This window comes from Prunus avium, chromosome 2 (genome assembly GCF_965620075.1).
Source record: "Prunus avium chromosome 2, drPruAviu1.hap1.1, whole genome shotgun sequence".
NCBI classification, from domain to species: Eukaryota; Viridiplantae; Streptophyta; class Magnoliopsida; order Rosales; family Rosaceae; genus Prunus; species Prunus avium.
In genome coordinates this window covers 13,857,177-13,879,524 of record NC_142285.1, presented here as the reverse complement: position 1 = coordinate 13,879,524, position 22,348 = coordinate 13,857,177, and positions in this window count along the sequence as shown.

The window sequence follows — 22,348 nt, the reverse complement described above, 5'->3', positions numbered from 1 at the left end:
CACTCCAATTAGGAACGAACTTCCTTTGAACTTGAATTGTCCAATTTCTTACACCTATTGATTTCGGATCGAGTCCAAAACTTGGGCAACAACATAATGTTGTGGCAGGAGTCATTTGGTTAGTTTTGAGTGAAATTCGAACTCTAGAACTATGGAATACACCAACCACTCCGATTAGGAACAAACTGCCTTTGAACATAAATTGTCCAATTTCTTACACCTGTTGATTTCGGATCGAGCCCAAAACTGGATCAACATCATAATATGGTGGGAGGAGTATTTGGTTAGTTTTGAGTGAAATCCGAACTCTAGAACTATGGAATACACCAACCACTCCGATTAGGAACGAACTGCCTTTGAACATAAATTGTCCAATTTCTTACACCTGTTGATTTTGGATCGAGCCCAAAACTTGGGCAACATCGTAATATGGTGGGAGGAGTCATTTGGTTAGTTTTGAGTGAAATCCGATCTCTAGAACTATGGAATACACCAACCACTGCGATTAGGAACGAACTGCCTTTGAACATAAATTGTCCAATTTCTTACACCTATTGATTTCGTATCGAGTCCAAACGTTGGGCAACACCATAATATGGTGGGAGGAGTCATTCAGTTAGTTTTGAGTGAAATCGGATCTCGACAACTATGGAATACACCAAACACTCCGATTAGCAACGAACTGCCTTTGAACATAAATTGTCCAATTTCTTTCACCTATTGATTTCGGATCGAGCCCAAAACTTGGGCAACATCATAATATGGTGGGAGGAGTCATTTGGTTAAGTTTGAGTGAAATCCGATCTCTAGAACTACCCAAAACACCAACCACTCCAATTAGGAACGAACTGCCTTTGAACTTGAATTGTCCAATTTCTTACACCTATGGATTTCGGATCGAGCCCAAAACTTGGGCAACATCATAATGTGGTGGAAGGAGTGATTTGGTTAAGTTTGAGTGAAATCTGATCTCTAGAACAACCCAAAACACCAACCACTCCAATTAGGAACGAACTGCCTATGAACTGGAACTGTCCAATTTCTTACACCTATTGATTTCGGATCGAGCCCAAAACTTGGGCAACATCATAATGTGGTGAGAGGAGTGATTTGGTTAAGTTTGAGAGAAATCCGATCTCTAGAACTACCCAAAACACCAACCACTCCAATTAGGAACGAACTGCCTTTTAACTGGAACTGTCCAATTTCTTACACCTATTGATTTCGGATCGAGCCCAAAACTTGGGCAACATCATAATATGGTGGGAGGAGTCATTTGATTAAGTTTGAGTGAAATCCGATCTCTAGAACTACCCAAAACACCAACCACTCCAATTAGGAACGAACTGCCTTTGAACTTGAATTGTCCAATTTCATACACCTACTGATTTCGGATCGAGCCCAAAAGTTGGGCAACATCATAATATGGTGGGAGGAGTCATTCAGTTAGTTTTGAGTGAAATCGGATCTCAACAACTATGGAATACACCAACCACTCCGATTAGGAACGAACTGCCTTTGAACATAAATTGTCCAATTTCTTTCACCTATTGATTTCGGATCGAGCCCAAAACTTGGGCAACATCATAATATGGTGGGAGGAGTCATTTGGTTAAGTTTGAGTGAAATCCGATCTCTAGAACTACCCAAAACACCAACCACTCCAATTAGGAACGAACTGCCTTCCAACTTGAATTGTCCAATTTCTTACGCCTATGGATTTCGGATCGAGCCCAAAACTTGGGCAACATCATAATGTGGTGGGAGGAGTGATTTGGTTAAGTTTGAGTGAAATCCGATCTCTAGAACTACCCAAAACACCAACCACTCCAATTAGGAACGAACTACCTTTGAACTGGAACTGTCCAATTTCTTACACCTATTGATTTCTGATCGAGCCCAAAACTTGGGCAACATCATAATATGGTGGGAGGAGTCATTTGATTAAGTCTGAGTGAAATCCGATCTCTAGAACTACCCAAAACACCAACCACTCCAATTAGGAATGAACAGCCTTTGAACTTGAATTGTCCAATTTCTTACACGTATTCATTTCGGATCGAGCCCAAAACTTGGGCAACATCATAATATGTTGGGAGGAGTCATTTGGTTAAGTTTGAGTGAAATCCGATCTCTAGAACTCCCCAAAACACCAACAACTCCAATTAGGAACCAACAGCCTTTGAACTTGAATTGTCCAATTTCTTACACGTATTCATTTCGGATCGAGCCCAAAACTTGGGCAACATCATAATATGTTGGGAGGAGTCATTTGGTTAAGTTTGAGTGAAATCCGATCCATAGAACTACCCAAAACACCAACCACTCCAATTAGGAATGAACTGCCTTAGAACTTGAATTCTCCAATTTCTTACGCCTATTGATTTCGGATCGAGCCCAAAACTTGGGCTACATCATAATATGGTGGGAGGAGTCATTTGGTTAAGTTTCATTGAAATCCGATCTCTAGAACTACCCAAAACACCAACCACTCCAATTAGGAATGAACTGACTTTGAACTTGAATTGTCCAATTTCTTACAGCTATTGATTTCGGATCGAGCCCAAAACTTGGGCAACATCATAAGATGGTGGAAGGAGTCATTTGGTTAAGTTTGAGTGAAATCCGATCTCTAGAACTACCCAATACACCAACCACTCCAAATAGGAACGAACTGCCTTTGAACTTGAATTGTCGAATTTCTTACACCTATTGATTTCGGATCGAGCCCAAAACTTGGGCAACATCATAATATGGCGGGAGGAGTCATTTGGTTAGTTTTGAGTGAAATCCGATCTCTAGAACTGTGGAATAGACCAACCACTCCGATTAGGGACGAACCTCCTTTGAACATAAATTGTCCAATTTCTTACACCTATTGATTTTGGATCGAGCACCAAACCTGGGCAACATCATAATATGGTGGGAGGAGTCATTTGGTGAATTTTGAGTGAAATCCGATCTGTAGAATTACCCAATACACCAACCACCCCAATTTGGAACGAACTGCCTTTGAACTTGAATTGTCCAATTTTTTACACGTATTCATTTCGGATTGAGCCCAAAACTTGGGCAACATCATAACATGGTGGGCGGAGTCATGTGGTTAAGTTTGAGTGAAATCCGATCCATAGAACTACCCAAAACACCAACCACTCCAATTAGGAACGAACTGCCTTAGAACTTGAATTCTCCAATTTCTTACACCTATTGATTTCGGATCGTGCCCAAAACTTGGGCAACATCATAATATGGTGGAGTCATTTGGTTAGTTTTGATTTAAATCCGATCTCTAGAACTATGGAATATACCAACCACTCCGATTAGGAACGAAATGCCTTTGAACATAAATTGAACAAATTCTTACACCTATTGATTTCGGATCGAGCCCAAAACTTGGGCAACATCATAATATGGTGGGAGGAGTCATTTGGTTAAGTTTGAGTGAAATCCGATCTCTAGAACTACCCAATACACCAACCACTCCAAATAGGAACGAACTGCCTTTGAACTTGAATTGTCGAATTTCTTACACCTATTGATTTCGGATCGAGCCCAAAACTTGGGCAACATCATGATATGGCGGGAGGAGTCATTTGGTTAGTTTTGAGTGAAATCCGATCTCTACAACTATGGAATACACCAACCACTCCGATTAGGAACGAACTACCTTTGAACATAAATTTTCCAATTTCTTAAACCTATTGATTTTAGATCGAACCCAAAACTTGGGCAACAATATAATATGGTGGGAGGAGTCATTTGGTTAAGTTTGAGTGAAATCCGATCTCTAGAACTACCCAATACACCAACCACTCCAAATAGGAACGAACTGCCTTTGAACTTGAATTGTCGAATTTCTTACACCTATTGATTTCGGATCGAGCCCAAAACTTGGGCAACATCATAATATGGCGGGAGGAGTCATTTGGTTAGTTTTGAGTGAAATCCGATCTCTAGAACTGTGGAATAGACCAACCACTCCGATTAGGGACGAACCTCCTTTGAACATAAATTGTCCAATTTCTTACACCTATTGATTTTGGATCGAGCACCAAACCTGGGCAACATCATAATATGGTGGGAGGAGTCATTTGGTGAATTTTGAGTGAAATCCGATCTGTAGAATTACCCAATACACCAACCACCCCAATTTGGAACGAACTGCCTTTGAACTCGAATTGTCCAATTTTTTACACGTATTCATTTCGGATTGAGCCCAAAACTTGGGCAACATCATAACATGGTGGGCGGAGTCATGTGGTTAAGTTTGAGTGAAATCCGATCCATAGAACTACCCAAAACACCAACCACTCCAATTAGGAACGAACTGCCTTAGAACTTGAATTCTCCAATTTCTTACACCTATTGATTTCGGATCGTGCCCAAAACTTGGGCAACATCATAATATGGTGGAGTCATTTGGTTAGTTTTGATTTAAATCCGATCTCTAGAACTATGGAATATACCAACCACTCCGATTAGGAACGAAATGCCTTTGAACATAAATTGAACAAATTCTTACACCTATTGATTTCGGATCGAGCCCAAAACTTGGGCAACATCATAATATGGTGGGAGGAGTCATTTGGTTAAGTTTGAGTGAAATCCGATCTCTAGAACTACCCAATACACCAACCACTCCAAATAGGAACGAACTGCCTTTGAACTTGAATTGTCGAATTTCTTACACCTATTGATTTCGGATCGAGCCCAAAACTTGGGCAACATCATGATATGGCGGGAGGAGTCATTTGGTTAGTTTTGAGTGAAATCCGATCTCTACAACTATGGAATACACCAACCACTCCGATTAGGAACGAACTACCTTTGAACATAAATTTTCCAATTTCTTAAACCTATTGATTTTAGATCGAACCCAAAACTTGGGCAACAATATAATATGGTGGGAGGAGTCATTTGGTTAAGTTTGAGTGAAATCCGATCTCTAGAACTACCCAATACACCAACCACTCCAAATAGGAACGAACTGCCTTTGAACTTGAATTGTCGAATTTCTTACACCTATTGATTTCGGATCGAGCCCAAAACTTGGGCAACATCATAATATGGCGGGAGGAGTCATTTGGTTAGTTTTGAGTGAAATCCGATCTCTAGAACTGTGGAATAGACCAACCACTCCGATTAGGGACGAACCTCCTTTGAACATAAATTGTCCAATTTCTTACACCTATTGATTTTGGATCGAGCACCAAACCTGGGCAACATCATAATATGGTGGGAGGAGTCATTTGGTGAATTTTGAGTGAAATCCGATCTGTAGAATTACCCAATACACCAACCACCCCAATTTGGAACGAACTGCCTTTGAACTTGAATTGTCCAATTTTTTACACGTATTCATTTCGGATTGAGCCCAAAACTTGGGCAACATCATAACATGGTGGGCGGAGTCATGTGGTTAAGTTTGAGTGAAATCCGATCCATAGAACTACCCAAAACACCAACCACTCCAATTAGGAACGAACTGCCTTAGAACTTGAATTCTCCAATTTCTTACGGTGGGAGTAGTAATTTCGTTAGTTTTGAGTGAAATCAGATCTCTAGAACTGCGGAATACACCAAACACCCCGATTAGGAACGAACTGCCTTTGAACATAAATTGTCAAATTTCTTACACCTGTTGATTTCGGATCGAGCCCAAAACTTGGGCAACATCGTAATATGGTGGGAGTCATTTGGTTAGTTTTGAGTGAAATACGATCTCTAGAACTATGGAATAGACCAACCACTCCGATTAGGAACGAACTGCCTTTGAACATAAATTGTCCAATTTCTTACATTTGTTGATTTCGGATCGAGCCCAAAACTTGGGCAACATCATAATACGGTGGGAGGAGTCATTTGGTTAAGTTTGAGTGAAATCCGATCTCCAGAACTACCCAAAACACCAACCACTCCAATTAGGAACGAACTGCCTTTGAACTTGAATTGTCCAATTTCTTACACCTATTGATTTCGGATCGTGTCCAAAACTAGGGCAACATCATATTATGGTGGGAAGAGTCATTTGGTTAAGTTTGAGTGAAATCCGATCTCTAGAACTACTCAAAAGAACAACCACAGCAATTAGGAACGAACTGCCTTTGAACATAAATTGTCCAATTTCTTAAACCTATCGACTTCGGATCGAGCCCAAAACTTGGGCAACATCATAATATGGTGGGAGGAGTCCTTTTGGTTAAGTTTGAGTGAAATCCGACCCCTAGAACTACCCAAAACACCAACCACTCCAATTAGGAACGAACTGCCTTTGAACTTGAATTGTCCAATTTCTTACACCTATTGATTTCGGATCGTGTCCAAAACTTGTGCAACATCATAATATGGTGGGAGGAGTCATTTGGTTAAGTTTGAGTGAAATCCGATCTCTTGAACTACCCAAAACACCAACCACTCCAATTAGGAACGAACTGCCTTTGAACTTGAATTGTCCAATTTCTTACACCTATTGATTTCGGATTGGGCCCAAAACTTGGGCAACAACATAATATGGTGGGAGGAGTCATTTGGTTAGTTTTGAGTGAAATCCGATCTCTACAACTATGGAATACACCAACCACTCCGATTTGGAACGAACTGCCTTTGAACATAAATTGTCCAATTTCTTACACCTATTGACTTAGGATCGAGTCCAAAACTTGGGCAACAACATAATATGGTGGGAGGAGTCGTTTGGTTAAATTTGAGTGAAATCCGATCTCTAGAACTAAACAAAACTCCAACCACTCCAATTAGGAACGAACTGCCTTTGAACTTGAATTGTCCAATTTCTTACACCTATTGATTTCGGATCGAGCCCAAGACTTGGGCAACATCTTACCACGGTGGGAGGAGTCATTTGGTTAAGTTTGAGTGAAATCCGACCCGTAGAACTACCCAAAACACCAACCACTCCAATCAGGAACGAACTGCCTTTGAACTTGAATTGTCCAATTTCTTACACCTATTGATTTCGGATCGGGCCCAAAACTTGGGCAACAACATAATATGGTGGGAGGAGTCATTTGGTTAGATTTGAGTGAAATCCGATCTCTACAACTATGGAATACACCTACCACTCCGATTAGGAACGAACTACCTTTGAACATAAATTTTCCAATTTCTTAAACCTATCGATTTTAGATCGAACCCAAAACTTGGGCAACAATATAATATGGTGGGAGGAGTCATTTGGTTAAGTTTGAGTGAAATCCGATCTCTAGAACTACCCAAAACTCCAACCACTCCAATTAGGAACGAACTGCCTTTGAACTTGAATTGTCCAATTTCTTACACCTATTTATTTCGGATCGAGCCCAAAACTTGGGCAACATTATAATATGGTGGGAGGAGTCATTTGGTTACGTTTGAGTGAAATCCGATCTCTAGAACTACCCAAAACTCCAACCACTCCAATTAGAAACGAACTGCCTTTGAACTTGAATTGTCCAATTTCTTACACCTGTTTATTTCGGATCGAGCCGAAAACTTGGGCAACATCATAATATGGTGGGAGGAGTCATTTGGTTAAGTTTGAATGAAATCCGATCTCTAGGACTACCCAAAACACCAACCACTCCAATTAGGAACGAACTGCCTTTGTACTTGAATTGTCCAATTTCTTACAACTGTTTATTTCGAATCGAGCCCAAAAGTTGGGCCACATCATAATATGGTGGGAGGAGCCATTTGGTTAAGTTTGAGTGTAATCCGATCTCTAGAACTACCCAAAACACCAACCACTCCAATTAGGAACGAACTGCCTTTGAACTTGAATTGTCCAATTTCATACACTTATTGATTTCGGATCGAGCCCAAACCTTGGGCAACACCATAATATGGTGGGAGGAGTCATTTGGTTAAGTTTGAGTGAAATCCGATCCCTAGAACTACCCAAAACACCAACCACTCCAATTAGGAACGAATTGCCTTTGAACTTGAATTGTCCAATTTCATACACCTATTGATTTCGGATCGAGCCCAAAACTTTGGCAACATGATAATATGGAGGGAGGTGTCATTTGGTTAGTTTTGAGTGAAATCCGATCTCCAGAACTATGGAATACACCAACCACTCCGATTTGGAACGAACAGCCTTGGAACATAAATTGTCCAATTTCTTACACCTATTGATTTCAGATCGAGCCCAAAACTTGGGCAACATCACAATATGGTGGGAGGAGTCATTTGGTTATGTTTGACTGAAATCCGATCTCTAGAACTACCCAAAACTCCAACCACTCCAATTAGAAACGAACTGCCTTTGAACTTGAATTGTCCAATTTCTTACACCTATTGATTTCGGATTGGGACCATAACTTGGGCAACAACATAATATGGTGGGAGGAGTCATTTGGTTAGTTTTGAGTGAAATCCGATCTCTACAACTATGGAATACACCAACCACTCCGATTTGGAACGAACTGCCTTTGAACATAAATTGTCCAATTTCTTACACCTATTGACTTCGGATCGAGTCCAAAACTTGGGCAACATCATAATATGGTGGGAGGAGTCGTTTGGTTAAATTTGAGTGAAATCCGATCTCTAGAACTAAACAAAACTCCATCCACTCCAATTAGGAACGAACTGCCTTTGAACTTGAATTGTCCAATTTCTTACACCTATTGATTTCGGATCGAGCCCAAAACTTGGGCAACATCTTACCACGGTGGGAGGAGTCATTTGGTTAAGTTTCAGTGAAATCCGACCCGTAGAACTACCAAAAACACCAACCACTCCAATCAGGAACGAACTGCCTTTGAACTTGAATTGTCCAATTTCTTACACCTATTGATTTCGGATCGGGCCCAAAACTTGGGCAACAACATAATATGTTGGGAGGAGTCATTTGGTTAGATTTGAGTGAAATCCGATCTCTACAACTATGGAATACACCAACCACTCCGATTAGGAACGAACTACCTTTGAACATAAATTTTCCAATTTCTTAAACCTATTGATTTCGGATCGAGAGTAAAACTTGGGCAACAATATAATATGGTGGGAGGAGTCATTTGGTTAAGTTTGAGTGAAATCCGATCTCTAGAACTACCCAAAACTCCAACCACTCCAATTAGGAACGAACTGCCTTTGAACTTGAATTGTCCAATTTCTTACACCTATTTATTTCGGATCGAGCCCAAAACTTGGGCAACATTATAATATGGTGGGAGGAGTCATTTGGTTAAGTTTGAATGAAATCCGATCTCTAGAACTACCCAAAACTCCAACCACTCCAATTAGGAACGAACTCCCTTTGAACTTGAATTGTCCAATTTCTTACACCTGTTTATTTCGGATCGAGCCCAAAACTTGGGCAACATCATAATATGGTGGGAGGAGTCATTTGGTTAAGTTTGAATGAAATCCGATCTCTAGGACTACCCAAAACACCAACCACTCCAATTAGGAACGAATTGCCTTTGAACTTGAATTGTCCAATTTCATACACCTATTGATTTCGGATCGAGCCCAAAACTTTGGCAACATGATAATATGGTGGGAGGTGTCATTTGGTTAGTTTTGAGTGAAATCCGATCTCCAGAACTATGGAATACACCAACCACTCCGATTTGGAACGAACAGCCTTGGAACATAAATTGTCCAATTTCTTACAACTATTGATTTCGGATCGAGCCCAAAACTTGGGCAACATCATAACATGGTGGGAGGAGTCATTTGGTTAGTTTTGAGTGAAATCCGATCTCTAGAACTCTGGAATACACCAACCACTCCGACTAGGAACGAACTGCCTTTGAACATAAATTGTCCAATTTCTTACACCTGCCGACTTCGGATCGAGTCCAAAACTTGGGCAACATCATAATATGGTGGGAGGTGGCATTTGGTTAAGTTTGAGTGATATCCGATCTCTAGAACTACCCAAAACATCAACCACTCCAATTAGGAACGAACTGCCTTTGAACTTGATTTCTCCAATTTCATACACCTATCGAATTCGGATCGAGCCCAAAACTTGGGCAACATCATAATATGGTGGGAGGAGTCATATGGTTAAGTTTGAGTGAAATCCGATCTCTAGAACTACCCAAAACTCCAACCACTCCAATTAGGAACGAACTGCCTTTGAACTTGAATTGTCCAATTTCTTACACCTATGGATTTCGGATCAAGCCCAAAACTTGGGCAACAACATAATATGGTGGGAGGAGTCATTTAGTCAAGTTCGAGTGAAATCTGATCTCTAGAACTACCCAAAACACCAACCATTTCAATTAGTAACGAACTGCCTATGAACTTGAATTGTCCAATTTCTTACACCTATTGATTTCGGATCGAGCCCAAAACTTGGGAACGTCGTAATATGGTGGGAGGAGTCATTTGGTTAAGTTTGAGTGAAATCCGATCTCTAGAACTACCCAAAACTCTAACCACTCCAATTTGGAATGAACTTTCTTTGAACTTGAATTGTCCAATTTCTTACACCTATTGATTTCGGATCGAGCCCAAAACTTGGGCAACATCATAATATGGTGGGAGGAGTCATTTGGTTAAGTTTGAGTGAAATCCGATCTCTAGAACTACCCAAAACTCCAACCACTCCAATTAGGAACGAACTGCCTTTGAACTTGAATTGTCCAATTTCCTACAACTATTGATTTCGAATCGAGCCCAAAACTTGGGCAACATCATAATATGGTGGGGGGAGTCATTTGGTTAGTTTTGAGTGAAATCCGATCTCTAGAACTATGGAATACACCAACAACTCCGACTAGGAACGAACTGCATTTGAACATAAATTGTCCCATTTCTTACACCTATCGACTTCGGATCGAGTCCAAAACATGGGCAACAACATAATATGGTGGGAGGTGTCATTTGGTTAAGTTTGAGTGAAATCTGACCTCTAGAACTACCCAAAACACCAACCACTCCAACTAGGAACGAACTGCCTTTGAACTTGAATTGTCCAATTTGTTACACCTATTGATTTCGGATAGACCCCAAAACTTGGGCAACATCATAATATGGTGGGGGAAGTCATTTGGTTAAGTTTGGGTGAAATCCGATCTCTAGAACTACCCAAAACACCAACCACTCCAATTAGGAACGAACTGCCTTTGAAATTGGACTGTCAAATTTCTTACACCTATTGATTTCGGATGAAGCCCAAAACTTGGGCAACATCATAATACGGTGGTAGGAGTCATTTGGCCTAGTTTGAGTGAAATCCAATCTCTAGAACAACCCAAAACATCAACCACTCCAATTAGGAACGAACTGCCTTTGAACTTGAATTTTCCAATTTCTTACACCTATTGATTTCGGATCGAGCCCCAAACTTGGGCAACATCATAATATGGTGGGAGGAGTCATTTGGTGAGTTTTGAGTGAAATCAAATCGCTAGAAGCAATACACCAACCACTCCAATTAGGAACGAACTGCCGTTGAACTTGAATTGTCCAATTTCTCACACCTATTGATTTCGGTTCGAGCCCAAAACATGGGCAACATGATAATATGGTGGGAGGAGTCATTTGGTGAGTTTTGAGTGAAATCTAATCGCTAGACGTATGGAATACACCAACCACTCCAATTAGGAACGAACTGTCGTGGAAATTGAATTGACCAATTTCTCACACCTATTGATTTCGGATCGAGCCCAAAACTTGGGCAACATCATAATATGGTGGGAGGAGTCATTTGGTTAAGTTTGAGTGAAATCTGATCTCTAGAAATACCCAAAACACCAACCACTCCAATTAGGAACGAACTTCCTTTCAACTTGAATTGTCCAATTTCTTACACCTATTGATTTCGGATCGAGCCCAAAACTTGGGCAACATCATAATATGGTGGGAGGAGTCATTTGGTTTAGTTTGAGTGAAATCCGATCTCTAGAACTACCCAAAGCAACAACCACTCCAATTAGGAACGAATTGCCTTTGAACTTGAATTGTCCAATTTCTTACACCTATTGATTTCGGATCGAGCCCAAAAGTTGGGCAACATCATAATATGGTGGGAGGAGTCATTTGGTTAAGTTTGGTTGAAATCCGATCTCTAGAACTACCCAAAACACCGACCACTCCAATTAGGAACGAACTGCCTTTGAACTTGAATTGTCCAATTTCTTACACCAATGGATTTCGGATCAAGCCCAAAACTTGTGCAACATCATAATATGGTGGGAGGAGTCATTTAGTCAAGTTCGAGTGAAATCTGATCTCTAGAACTACCCAAAACACCAACCAGTTCAATTAGGAACGAACTGCCTTTGAACTTGAATTGTCCAATTTCTTACACCTATTGATTTCGGATCGAGCCCAAAACTTGGGCAACATCAAAATATGGTGGGAGGAGTCATTTGGTTAAGTTTGAGTGAAATCCGATCTCTAGAACTACCCAAAACTCTAACCACTCCAATTTGGAATGAACTTTCTTTGAACTTGAATTGTCCAATTTCTTACACCTATTGATTTCGGATCGAGCCCAAAACTTGGGCAACATCATAATATGGTGGGAGGAGTCATTTGGTTAAGTTTGAGTGAAATCCGATCACTAGAACTACCCAAAACTCCAACCACTCCAATTAGGAACGAACTGCCTTTGAACTTGAATTGTCCAATTTCCTACAACTATTGATTTCGAATCGAGCCCAAAACTTGGGCAACATCATAATATGGTGGGGGGAGTCATTTGGTTAAGTTTGAGTGAAATCCGATCTCTAGAACTACCCAAAACACCAACCACTCCAATTAGGAACGAACTGCCTTTCAACTTGAATTGTCCAATTTCTTACACCTATTGATTTAGGATCGGGCCCAAAACTTGGGCAACATCAGAATATGGGGGGATGAGTCATTTGGTTAAGTTTGAGGGAAATCCGATCTCTAGAACTACCCAAAACACCAACCACTCCAATTCGGAACGAACTTCCTTTGAGCGTGAATTGTCCAATTTCTTACACCTATTGATTTCGGATCGAGCCCAAAACTGGGGCAACATCATAATATGGTGGGAGGAGTCATTTAGGCAAGTTCGGGTGAAATCTGATCTCTAGAACTACCCAAAACAACAACCACTCGAATTAGGAACGAACTGCCTTTGAACTTGAATTGTCCAATTTCTTACACCTATTGATTTCGGATCGAGCCCAAAACTGGGGCAACATCATAATATGGTGGGAGGAGTCATTTGGTTAAGTTTTAGTGAAATCCGATCTCTAGAACTACCCAAACAACAACCACTCCAATTAGGAACGAACTGCCTTTGAACTTGAATTGTCCAATTTCTTACACCTATTGATTTCGGATCGAGCCCAAAACTTGGGCAACATCATAATATGGTGGGAGGAGTCATTTGGTTAAGTTTGAGTGAAATCCGATCTCTAGAACTACCCAAAACACCAACCACTCCAATTAGGAATGAACTGCCTTTCAACTTGAATTGTCCAATTTCTTACACCTATTGATTTCGGATTGGTCCCAAAACTTGGGCAACATCGTAATATGGTGGGAGGAGTCATTTGGTTAAGTTTGATTGAAATCCGATCTCTAGAACTACCCAAAACACCGACCACTCCAATTAGGAACGAACTGGCTTTGAACTTGAATTGTTCAATTTCTTACACCTATTGATTTCGGATCGAGCCCAAAACTTGGGCAACATCATAATATGGTGGGAGGAGTCATTTGGATAAGTTTGAGTGAAATCCGATCTTTAGAACTGCCGAAAACACCAACAACTCCAATTAGGAACTAACTACCTTTGAACTTGAATTGTCCAATTTCTTACACCTATTGATTTCGGATCGAGCCCAAAACTTGGGCAACATCAAAATATGGTGGGAGGAGTCATTTGGTTAAGTTTGAGTGAAATCCGATCTCTAGAACTACCCAAAAAACCAACCACTCCAATTAGGAACGAACTGCCTTTGAACATAAATTGTCCAATTTCTTATACCTATTGATTTCAGATCAAGCTCAAAACTTGGGGAACATCATAATATGGTGGGAGGAGTCATTTGGTTAGTTTTGAGTGAAATCCGAACTCTAGAAATATGGAATACACCGACCACTCCAATTAGGAATGTACTGCCTTTGAACATAAATTGTCCAATTTCTTACACCTATTGATTTCGGATCGAGCCCAAAACATGGGCAACATCATAATATGGTGGGACGAGTCATTTGGTTGAGTTAGAGTGAAATCCGATCTCTAGAACTACCCAAAACACCAACCACTCCAATTCGGAACGAACTGCCTTTGGACTTGAATTGTCCAATTTGTTACACCTATTGGTTTCGGATCGAGCCCAAAACTTGGGAAACATCATAATATGGTGGGAGGAGTCATTTGGTTAAGTTTGAGTGAAATCCGATCTCTAGAACTACCCAAAACACCAACCACTCCAATTAGGAATGTACTGCCTTTCAACATGAATTGCCTAATTTCTTACACCTATTGATTTCGGATCGAGCCCAAAACTTGGGCAACATCATAATATGGTGGGAGGAGTCATTTGGTTAAGTTTGAGTGAAATCCGATCTCTAGAAATACCCAAAACACCAACCACTCCAATTAGGAACGAACTGCCTTTCAACTTGAATTGTCCAATTTCTAACACCTATTCATTTAGGATCGGGCCCAAAACTTGGGCAACATCATAATATGGGGGGATGAGTCATTTGGTTAAGTTTGAGGGAAATCCGATCTCTAGAACTACCCAAAACACCAACCACTCCAATTCGGAACGAACTTCCTTTGAGCGTGAATTGTCCAATTTCTTACACCTATTGATTTCGGATCGAGCCCAAAACTTGGGCAACATCAAAATATGGTGGGAGGAGTCATTTGGTTAAGTTTGGGTGAAATCCGATCTCTAGAACTACCCAAAAAACCAACCACTCCAATTAGGAACGAACTGCCTTTGAACATAAATTGTCCAATTTCTTATACCTATTGATTTCGGATCAAGCTCAAAACTTGGGGAACATCATAATATGGTGGGAGGAGTCATTTGGTTAGTTTTGAGTGAAATCCGAACTCTAGAAATATGGAATACACCGACCACTCCGATTCGGAACGAACTTCCTTTAAACATAAATTGTCCAATTTCTTACACCTATTGATTTCGGATCGAGGTCAAAACTTGGGCAACACCATAATATGGTGGGAGGAGTCATTTGGTTAGTTTTGAGTGAAATCCGATCTCTAGAACTATGGAATACACCAACCACTCCGATTAGGAACGAACTGCCTTTGGACATAAATTGTCCAATTTGTTACACCTATTGATTTCGGATCGAGCCCAAAACTCGGGCAACATCATAATATGGTGGGAGGAGTCATTTGGTTTAGTTTGAGTGAAATCCGATCTCTAGAACTACCCAAAGCAACAACCACTCCAATTAGGAACGAACTGCCTTTGAACTTGAATTGTCCAATTTCTTACACCTATTGATTTCGGATCGAGCCCAAAACATGGGCAACATCATAATATGGTGGGATGAGTCATTTGGTTGAGTTAGAGTGAAATCCGATCTCTAGAACTACCCAAAACTCCAACCACTCCAATTAGGAACGAACTGCCTTTGAACTTGAATTGTCCAATTTCTTACACCTATGGATTTCGGATCAAGCCCAAAACTTGGGCAACATCATAATATGGTGGGAGGAGTCATTTAGTCAAGTTCGAGGGAAATCCAATCTTGGGCAACATCATAATATGGTGAAATCCGATCTCTAGAACTACCCAAAACTCCAACCACTCCAATTAGGAACGAACTGCCTTTGAACTTGAATTGTCCAATTTCTTACACCTATTGATTTCGGATCGAGCCCAACACTTGGGCAACATCATAATATGGTGGGAGGAGTCATTTGGTTAAGTTTGAGTGAAATCCGATCTCTAGAACTACCCAAAACAACAACCATTTCAATTAGGAACGAACTGCCTTTGATCTTGAATTGTCCAATTTGTTACACCTATTGATTTCGGATCGAGCCCAAAACTTGGACAACATCATAATATGGTGGGAGGAGTCATTTGGTTAAGTTTGAGGGAAATCCAATCTCTAGAACTACCCAAAACACCAACCACTCCAATTAGGAATGAACTGCCTTTCAACTTGAATTGTCCAATTTCTTACACCTATTGATTTCGGATCGAGCCCAAAACTGGGGCAGCATCGTAATATGGTGGGAGGAGTCATCTGGTTAAGTTTGAGTGAAATCCGATCTCTAGAACTACCCAAAACCCCAACCTCTCCAATTTGGAACGAACTGCCTTTGATCTTGAATTGTCCAATTTGTTACACCTATTGATTTCGGATCGAGCCCAAAACTTGGGCAACATCATAATATGGTGGGAGGAGTCATTTGGTTAGTTTTGAGTGAAATCCGATCTCTACAAATATGGAATACACCAACCACTCCGATTAGGAACGAACTGCCTTTGAACATAAATTGTCCAATTTCTTACACCTATTGATTTCGGATCGAGCTCAAAACTTGGGAAACAGCATAATATGGTGGGAGGAGTCATTTGGTTAAGTTTGAGTGAAATCCGATCTCTAGAACTACCCAAAACACCAACCATTCCAATTAGGAATGTACTGCCTTTCAACTTGAATTGCCTAATTTCTTACACCTATTGATTTCGGATCGAGCCCAAAACTGGGGAAACATCATAATATGGTGGGAGGAGTCATTTGGTTAAGTTTTAGTGAAATCCGATCTCTAGAACTACCCAAAACAACAACCACTCCAATTAGGAACGAACTGCCTTTGAATTTGAATTTTCCAATTTCTTACACCTACTGATTTCGGATCGAGCCCAAAACTTGGGCGACATCATAATATGGTGGGAGGAGTCTTTTGGTTCGTTTTGAGTGAAATCCGATCTCTAGAACTATGGAATACACCAACCACTCCGATTAGGAACGAACTGCCTTTGACCATAAATTCTCCAATTTCTTACACCTATTGATTTCGGATCGACCCCAAAACTTGGGCAACATCATAATATGGTGGGAGGAGTCATTTGGTTGAGTTTGAGTGAAACCTGATCTGTAGAATTACCCAAAACACGAACCACTCCAATTTGGAACGAACTGCCATTGAACTTGAATTGTCCACTTTTTTACACCTATCGCTTTCGGATCGAGCCCAAAACTTGGGCAGCATCATAATATGGTGGGAGGAGTCATTTGGTTAGTTTTGGGTGAAATCCGATCACTAGAACTACCCAAAACACCAACCACTCCAATTTGGAACGAACTGCCTTTGAACTTCAATTGTCCAATTTCTTACATATATTCCTTTCGGAACGAGCCCAAAACTTGGGCAACATCATAATATGGTGGGAGGAGTCATTTGGTTAATTTTGAATGAAATCTGATCTCTAGAACTACCCAATACACCAACCACCCCAGTTAGGAATGAACTGCCTTTGAAGTTGAATTGTCCAACTTCTTACACCTATTGATTTCGGATCGAGCCTAAAACTTGGGCAACATCGTAATATGGTGGGAGGAGTCATTTGGTTAAGTTTGAGTGAAATCTGATCTCTAGAACTACCCAAAACACCAACCACTCCAATTAGGAACGAACTGCCTTTGAACTTGAATTGTCCAATTTCTTACACCTATTGATTTCGGATCGAGCCCAAAACTTGGGCAACATCATAATATGGTGGGAGGAGTCATTTGGTTAAGTTTGAGTGAAATCCGATCTCTAGAACTACTCAAAACTCCAACCACTCCAATTAGGAACGAACTGCCTTTGAACTTCAATTGTCCAATTTCCTACAACTATTGATTTCGAATCGAGCCCAAAACTTGGGCAACATCATAATATGGTGGGGGGAGTCATTTGGTCAGTTTTGAGTGAAATCCGATCTCTAGAACTATGGAATACACCAACAACTCCGACTAGGAACGAACTGCATTTGAACATAAATTGTCCCATTTCTTACACCTATCGACTTCAGATCGAGTCCAAAACTTGGGCAACAACATAACATGGTGGGAGGTGTCATTTGGTTAAGTTTGAGTAAAATCCGATCTCTAGAACTACCCAAAACACCAACACACCAATTAGGAACGAACTGCCTTTAAACTCGAATTGTCCAATTTCATACACCTATTGATTTCGGATCGAGCCCAAAACTGGGGCAACGTCGTAATATGGTGGGAGGGGTCATTTGGTTAAGTTTGAGTGAAATCCGATCTCTAGAACTACCCAAAACACCAACCACTCCAATTAGGAACGAACTGCCGTTGAACTTGAATTGTCCAATTTCTTACACCTATTGATTTCGGATCGAGCCCAAAACTTGGGCAACATTATAATATGGTGGGAGGAGTCATGTGGTTAAGGTTGAGTGAAAAACGATCTCTAGAACTACCCAAAACTCCAACCACTCCAATTAGGAACGAACTGCCTTTGAACTTGAATTGTCCAATTTCTTGCACCTATTGATTTCAGATCGAGCCCAAAACTGGGACAACATCATAATATGGTGGGAGAAGTCATTTGGTTTGTTTTGAGAGAAATCCAATCTCTAGATCTATGGAATACACCAACCACTTTGACTAGGAACGAACTTCCTTTGAACATAAATTGTTCAATTTCTTACACCTATTGATTTCGGATCGAGCCCAAAACTTGGGCAACATCATAATATGGTGGGAGGAGTCATTTGGTTCAGTTTGAGTGAAATCCGATCTCTAGAACTACTTAAAACACCAAAAACTCCAATTACGAACGAACTGCCTTTGAATTTGAATTGTCCAATTTCTTACACCTATTGATTTCGGATTGAGCCCAGAACTTGGGCAACATCATAATATGGTGGGAGGAGTCCTTTGGTTTGTTTTGAGTGAAATCCGATCTCTAGAACTATGGAATACACCAACCACTCCGACTAGGAACGAACTGACTTTGAACATAAATTGTCCAATTTCTTACACCTATTGATTTCGAATCGAGCCCAAAACTTGGGCAACATCATAATATGGTGGGAGGAGTTATTTGGTTAGTCTTGAGTGCAATCCGATCTCTAGAACTATGGAATACACCAACCACTCCGACTAGGAACGAACTGCCTTTGAACATAAATTTTCGAATTTCTTACAACTATTGATTTCGGATCGAGCCCAAAACTTGGGCAATATCATAATATCGTGGGAGGAGTCATTTGGTTAAGTTTGAGTGAAATCCGATCTCTAGAACTACTTAAAACACAAACCCCTCCAATTAGGAACGAACTGCCTTGGAACTTGAATTGTCCAATTTCTTACACCTATTGATTTCGGATCGAGCCCAAAACTTGGGCAACATCATAATATGGTGGGAGGAGTCATTTGGTTAAGTTTGAGTGAAATCCGACCTCTAGAACTACTCAAAACACCAACCACTCCAATTAGGAACGAACTGCCTTTGAACTTGAATTGTCCAATTTCTTACACCTATTGATTTCGGATCGAGCCCAAAACTTGGGCAACGTCATAATATGGTGGGAGGAGTGGTTTGGTTATGTTTGAGTGAAATCCGATCTCTAGAACTACCCAAAACTCCAACCACTCCAACTAGGAACGAACTGCCTTTGAACTTGAATTGTCCAATTTCTTACACCTATTGATTTCGGATCGAGCCCTAAACTTGGGCAACATCATAATATGGTGGGTGGAGTCATTTGGTTAAGTTTGAGTGAAATCCGATCACTAGAACTACCCAAAACACCAACCACTCCAATTAGGAAAGAACTGCCTTTGAACTTGAATTGTCCAATTTCTTACACCTATTGATTTCGGATCGAGCCCAAAACTGGGGCAACGTCATAATATGGCGGGAGGAGTCATTTGGTTTAGTTTGAGTGAAATCCGATCTCTAGAACTACCGAAAACACGAACCACTCCAATTAGCAACGAACTTCCTTTGAACTTGAATTGTACAATTTCATACACCTATTGATTTCGGATCGAGCCCAAAACTTGGGCAACATCATAATATGGTGGGAGGAGTCATTTGGTTAAGTTTGAGTGAAATCCGATGTCTAGAACTACTTAAAACACCAACCACTCCAACTAGGAACGAACTGCCTTTGAACTTGAATTGTCCAATTTCTTACACCTATTGATTTCGGATCGAGCCCAAAACTTGGGCAACATCATAATATGGTGGGTTGAGTCATTTGGTTAAGTTTGAGTGAAATCCGATCTCTAGAACTACCCAAAACACCAACCACTCCAATTAGGAACGAACTGCCTTTGAACTTGAATTGTCCAATTTCTTACACCTATTGATTTCGGATCGAGCCCAAAACTGGGGCAACGTCATAATATGGTGGGAGGAATCATTTGGTTAAGTTTGAGTGAAATCCAATCTCAAGAACAACCCAAAACACCAACCAAAACAATTAGGAACGAACTGCCTTTGAACTTGAATTGTCCAATTTCTTACACCTATTGATTTCGGATTGAGCCCAAAACTTGGGCAATATCATAATATCGTGGGAGGAGTCATTTGGTTAAGTTTGAGTGAAATCCGATCTCTAGAACTACTTAAAACACAAACCCCTCCAATTAGGAACGAACTGCCTTGGAACTTGAATTGTCCAATTTCTTACACCTATTGATTTCGGATCCAGCCCAAAACTTGGGCAACATCATAATATCGTGGCAGGAGTCATTTGGTTAGTTTTGAGTGAAATCCGACCTCTAGAACTGTGGAATACACCAACCACTCCGATTAGGAACGAACTGCCTTCGAAAATAAATTGTCCAATTTCTTACACCTATTGATTTCGGATTGAGCCCAAAACTTGCGCAACCACATAATACGGTGGGAGGAGTCATTTGGTTAAGTTTGAGTGAAATCCGATCTCTAGAAGTACCCAAACCACCAACCACTCCAATTAGGAACGAACTGCCTTTGAACTTGAATTGTTCAATTTCTTACACCTATTGATTTCGGATCGAGCCCAAAACTTGGGCAACATCATAATATGGTGGGAGGAGTCATTTTGTTAGTTTTGAGTGAAATCCGACCTCTAGAACTGACACCAACCACTCGAATTAGGAACGAACTGCCTTTGAACTTGAATTGTCCAATTTCTTACACCTATTGATTTCGGATCGAGCCCAAAACTTGGGCAACATAATAATATGGTGGGAGGAGTCATTTGGTTAAGTTTGACTGAAATCCGATCTCTAGAACTTCCCAAAACACCAACCACTCCAATTTGGAACGAACTGCCTTCGAACTTGAATTGTCCAATTTCATCCACCTATTGAACTTGGGCAACATCATAATATGGTGGGAGGAGTCATTTGGTTTTGTTTGATTGAAATCTGATCTCTAGAACTACCCAAAACACCAACCACTCCAATTAGGAACGAACAGCCTTTGAACTTGAATTGTCCAATTTCTTCCACCTATTGATTTCGGATCGAGCCGAAAACTTGGGCAACATCATAATATGGTGGGTGGAGTCATTTGGTTAAGTTTGATTGAAATCCGATCTCTAGAACTACCCAAAACACCAACCACTCCAATTAGGAACAAACTGCCTTTGAACTTGAATTGTCCAATTTTTACACCTACCGATTTCGGATCGAGCCCAAAACTGGGGCAACATCATAATATGGTGGGAGGACTCATTTGGTTAAGTTTGAGTGAAATCCAATCTCTAGAACTACCCAAAACACCAACCACTCTAATTAGGAACGAACTACCTTTGAACTTGTATTGTCCAATTTTTTAAACCTACCGATTACGGATCGAGCCCAAAACTGGGGCAACATCATAATATGGTGGGAGGACTCATTTGGGTAAGTTTGAGTGAAATCCATTCCCTAGAACTACCCAAAACACCAACCACTCCAATTAGGAACGAACTGCCTTTGAACTTGAATTGTCCAATTTCTTACACCTATTCATTTCGGATCGAGCCCAAAACTTGGGCAACATCATAATATCGTGGCAGGAGTCATTTGGTTAGTTTTGAGTGAAATCCGACCTCTAGAACTATGGAATACACCAACCACTCCGATTAGGAATGAACTTCCTTTGAACATAAATTGTCCAATTTCTAACACCTATTGATTTCGGATCCAGCCCGAAACTTGGGCAACATCATAATATGGTGGGAGGAGTCGTTTGGTTAAGTTTGAGTGAAATCCGATCTCTACAAGTACCCAAAACACCACCCACTCCAATTAGGAACGAACTGCCTTTGAACTTGAATTGTTCAATTCCTTACACCTATTGATTTCGGATCGAGCCCAAAACTTGGGCAACATCATAATATGGTGGGAGGAGTCATTTTGTTAGTTTTGAGTGAAATCCGACCTCTAGAACTGACACCAACCA